We start from the raw sequence: 5,264 nt of genomic DNA, 5'->3' as shown, positions 1-5,264 counted from the left end.
TGATATGTCATTTACTGTTGTGCAAGGGAGCAAAACCAACATGTAGAGAAGGGACTCGATCTGGTTGTACCAGCTCACCATTCCCGTTGCCGCACATCTTACATCTAGCTCCCCCTGGAACAGGTTCAGAAATCAGATGGTTCTTTGGTCAGCTACCATGGAGGGATAAGTATATGCCATGAGATCGACAAGGAATAACCAGGTAAGGAGTTACCTTTGCGAAGCATGAATGGACACAGAGCAGTGCACGCCATCACAGAGGTCTTGAGCACGGCGCTGCACGGGTTCTTCACCGTCTTCAAGATCCCTAGCACCACCTTCTCCCTGCCATTCAGCACCCGCGGAAGGACGGACGATTCTCATGGTGAAACTGTCACCATGCAACCTACAAGTCTTCATCCAGACAAAGATGAACCAGGAATTAGCACGTTGACATGGTCCTTTGGGGGGGGGGGGTAAAGGAACAAGGACAGGTTTCTGAAGACATGTAACACCAGCCAACAGAAATTCGGTCATAACTAATCCATTCCTCCCCCAAAAAAGAACCTGGAAACAAAACCAACAGCCAGAAAACAGAAACAAGACCAGGTTCCTGAAGTAGTAATCAGACACAAAATAATGATACTATTGTCTAAATCACTTGCCACAAGTAGTAATCAGACCAATTTATTTGAACTATTGCTTCACGGACATTTGACTTCGCATGCATCTTGAATCAAGCAATGTCTGATAGTAGTACTATATTAACCCCGGTGACGCGAGGATTGCCTATCTGAACAAGAATACTGTACTACTTTATGCAAGCAGCAACCGCCGATTTCGTGCTCTGGGAAACTATGACCAAGAATTGCACATGTCTGGAGCAACATTTTGACAAGAGTAGTATCGTACCTCTGGATGGTGCCGAGGCCGCGGCTGCCCATGATGATGGTGTCGATCTTCTACTCCTCCACCGCGTCGCAGAGCTTCTCCCTAGCGTCGCCCCAGTACACCTTGGCCAGCACCTTCAGCTGACAATCAGGCCAGAGAGCCAGTCAGTCCATCTTCCTCCATGCTCGATCGATCACATCAGAGGATCAAAACACCTCCCGCGCATATACAAAAAAGCAAAATACCACGAGCTGGCGCGCGGCGGTGTCGAGCACCTCGGCGTCGCAGGTCACGCCGTAGTTCTTCATCACCTCCGGCTCCCGGTACTCGGACAGAGGGATGAGCGCTGCGGGGGAGCCAATCGAGCACACGTTAGCTTGAGATCGAAGCGAACAGAGGGGTGGGTGTGTCGGAGCGCTTACGGGATCTGGACTTGGCCCAGACTGCGTGCTTGGCCTCCTCCCCGCCGTGGCGCTGGACATGGAGGACGACGACGGTGTCGCCCCGGCGGAGCAGGTTCCGGACGACCCACTCCAGCGCTCGCTTGCTGCTCACCGAGTAGTCCATGGCCCCCACCGAGAGATGGTGGATGCAGATCCGGCGCCGCTGCCGTCGTCCCCGTCCATCCATCCATCCATCTGGGGAGGGAGGGAGGTCGCCGGTGGTGATGGGGTTGGTGGAGACGGTCGCCGGTGGGGGTGGGGTTGGGGGTCGGCGACGGCGACGGCGACGGCAGCGGGATTGGAGGAGGGGAGCTCAAGTGGATCTCCAGCCAGTGAAGGGAGGGGAGGTGGCGCCGGCACCGGAGTGGAGGCGGTCGCCGGCGGCTGGTTCACCGGAGGGGGATCCAAATCGAATCGTGGGGAGACGAGGAGGAGGAGGAGAAGGTTGGTTGGTCGGCCGACGGGTATGAAGTAGAGGATGTCGCTGGGCAGTCGAGGAGTGGGGAGGAGGTCGCCGGCAGGGCTGGGGCTCGGTTTGGGGGAGTGGCGATCGGCGGCGTGGCTGGGTTTGGGGTTGCGAGAGAGGAGAGGATGGATCTGCGAGCGAGGGAGTGGGTGAGTGGGGGCGGCGGCGGGTGAGGATCTGGGGATCGAGGGAAGGGTGGGTGGGTGGATTAGGGTTTTTGATTCTCGGGAGTAGCTCCACCGTTGGATGGATGCGTGATGGATGGCTCAGATTGCGTCCAATTTGGTGATCCGCGTGAAAGCAGTTCCTCGCGTCTCATTGGCCGGCTATTTCACACTTGAATCTTAAAATTTTGGACCCCAAACTTTGAATTTTTGTAAACATAACAATGTCATAGTTTGTCAAAATGATCTCGTTTTTTTCATAAGTGTGCATCTTAGAATGGCAAATGATGCCATAGCTCAACGGCTTTCATTTTCTTTGCACAAAAAGATGATTTTATCCACCTCTAGTGAAAAAGACAAATTTCCGCCGATTCAGTTGGAAGCGGGTCAAATTTGAACTGCAGCTGCCTCACAGTTTGCTCTTTATTTTTTCCAAAAATCATTTCTAGGTAAATAAGTATCTATTTAATCATAGAAACAAAAAAAATCCAAGATTCAACCACTAGCTAGGAACGGTCAAGCCCGCCGTTTTGACCGCATTTTGAAACGGGCATAAAAATTCAAAAAAAATCAAAAAATTGGAAAACCTTCGCATTGTGTCATTATATGTGACCAAGTTTCCAGGAAAAATAATAAACTTGTAATACGGTAATTATTTTAAAAAAGTGTTCTCAGAGATGAGCTATCATGCGTGAAGATTCATGGCTTTCAAGCCAAATGATCAATCTTATGGCCACATTCATGGCATAGTTTGTTAAAATGATCTCATATTGTGCACAAGGGTGCATATTGGAATTCCAAACAATGTTGCCTAAGGAAGTTTTCATTTTCTTTGCACGGAAATTTTATTTTTCATTTTCCGAGTGCCTAAAAGGAGGTTTTTTTGTGAAGGAACTACCAAATAATTGTTGCAAAAATGGACCAAATCAATTTTATAAAATACTAGGACATATTTAATGCACTATTGACAAAATGGTTGGGTGAAAAAAGTTTTGATCCACCTTTGGTGAAAAAGACAAATTGCCGTCGATTCAGCTGGAAGCGGGTCAAATTTGAACTGCAGCTGCCTCATAGTTTGCTATTTATTTTTTCCAAAAATCATTTCTAGGTACATAAGTATCTATTTAATCAGAGAAACATCAAAAGTTTTCCAAGATTCAACCACTAGCATGGAACGGTCAAGCCCGCCGTTTTGACCGCATTTTGAAACGGGCATAAAAAATTCAAAAAAATCAAAAAATTGGAAAACCTTCGCGTTGTGTCATTATATGTGACCAAGTTTCCAGGAAAAATAATAAACTTGTAATACGGTAATTATTTTAAAAAAGTGTTCTCAGAAATGAGCTATCATGCGTGAAGATTCATGGCTTTCAAGCCAAATGATCAATCTTATGGCCACATTCATGGCATAGTTTGTTAAAATGATCTCATATTGTGCACAAGGGTGCATATTGGAATTCCAAACAATGTTGCCTAAGGAAGTTTTCATTTTCTTTGCACGGAAATTTTATTTTTCATTTTCCGAGTGCCCAAAAGCAGGTTTTTTTGTGAAGGAACTACCAAATAATTGTTGCAAAAATGGACCAAATCAATTTTATAAAATACTAGGACATATTTAATGCACTATTGACAAAATGGTTGGGTGAAAAAAATTTTGATCCACCTCTGGTGAAAAAGACAAATTGTCGTCGATTCAGCTGGAAGCGGGTCAAATTTGAACTGCAGCTGCCTCATAGTTTGCTATTTATTTTTTCCAAAAATCATTTCTAGGTACATAAGTATCTATTTAATCAGAGAAACATCAAAAGTTTTCCAAGATTCAACCACTAGCATGGAACGGTCAAGCCCGCCGTTTTGTCCGCATTTTGAAACGGGCATAAAAAATTCAAAAAAAATCAAAAAATTGGAAAACCTTCGCATTGTGTCATTATATGTGACCAAGTTTCCAGGAAAAATAATAAACTTGTAATACGGTAATTATTTTAAAAAAGTGTTCTCAGAAATGAGCTATCAAGTGTGAAGATTCATGGCTTTCAAGCCAAATGATCAATCTTATGGCCACATTCATGGCATAGTTTGTTCAAATGATCTCATATTGTGCACAAGGGTGCATATTGGAATGGCAAACAATGTTGCCTAAGGAAGTTTTTATTTTCTTTGAATGAAAAAACCATTTTCCATTTTTCTAGTGCCCAAAAGGAGGGTTTTTTTGTGAAGGACCTCCAAAATAATGGTTGCAAAATTGGACCAAATCATTTTTCTAAAATACTAGGACATATTTAATGCACAATTGACAAAATGGTTGGGTGTAAACTTTTTTGATCCACCTCTCGTGAAAAAGACAAATTTTCGCCGATTCAGCTCGAAGCGGGTCAAATTTGAACTGCAGCTGCCTCATAGTTTGCTATTTATTTTATCCAAAAATCATTTCTAGTTACATAAGTACCTATTTAATCATAAATACATGGTATGGTGGCGATACGTCGAGGTTTGGGCGGTGGCCGAGGCCCCCAACTCTAGAGCGTGTAAACTCGCATGCCCGCCGCATGGTCACCGCATGACCGTGGCGTTGCCATGTGTTCTGGGCGGTCTAGGCATGTCTACTGGGTTGGGCACTCCCCATGTAGGTGCTAGGAAGAAAATTACAACATAAGATTCTCACGAGGAGACCGATCGATGCTCAAACATGAATTAGCAGCCAAGTGTTTGATTAGCGGTACGGGAAACGTACATGGCTAATGGGCGTGAGTTTTGGCCGAGGATGATCAGTTACTAAGAAGACCGTCTTCACAAGTTTTCAGCTCAAAAGGAGGAGCCTAGGTGGTACTTGCTTTGCAAGCTACCACATTGGACATACATACGAATGTTGAAGCTCAGCTCAAAATAATGAATGGATTGAGCTGGCATTTGGTGGAGGATGGTTATTTGGGCATAGGAAAGCGTTGTAGAAAATGGATACTATTTGGAGATGCCAAAGTGGTACTTCCTTCACAAACTGTTGTTTTGAACAAAATAGGAAAATGAATATTTTTGAATTATTTTTGAACTAGGCAAGGAAGGTTTTTACATATTTGACAAAGATATGACCCAAAGAATTTATGAGATTTTTTGGGGAATTTTGGGAATTACAGAAATATAGGTTGCTTCACAACCTAGGGCAAAACTGCCACATGGACATGACACATAGGCAAAACTGATGAGGTGGCGCCTAGTCATAGCAACCCACCACAATTTACAAGGCTATGACCATCTATATTGGTCGTTAACAACTAGAAATAAGGCAGCGGACTAGCACTGTTTGCTTTATGACCATTTCGTGTA

At 44.6% G+C, this 5,264-nt stretch overlaps 1 pseudogene; it reads right to left on the bottom strand.

Annotated features, from left to right (window-relative positions):
• Positions 1 to 518: 518 nt before the first annotated feature.
• On the bottom strand, positions 519 to 1,500 carry LOC119292668 (annotated as a pseudogene).
• Positions 1,501 to 5,264: the final 3,764 nt, after the last annotated feature.

This window comes from Triticum dicoccoides, chromosome 4B (genome assembly GCF_002162155.2).
Source record: "Triticum dicoccoides isolate Atlit2015 ecotype Zavitan chromosome 4B, WEW_v2.0, whole genome shotgun sequence".
NCBI classification, from domain to species: Eukaryota; Viridiplantae; Streptophyta; class Magnoliopsida; order Poales; family Poaceae; genus Triticum; species Triticum dicoccoides.
Note: the sequence above shows the minus strand (reverse complement) of the source record. Positions and strands in the feature narration are given on the sequence as shown.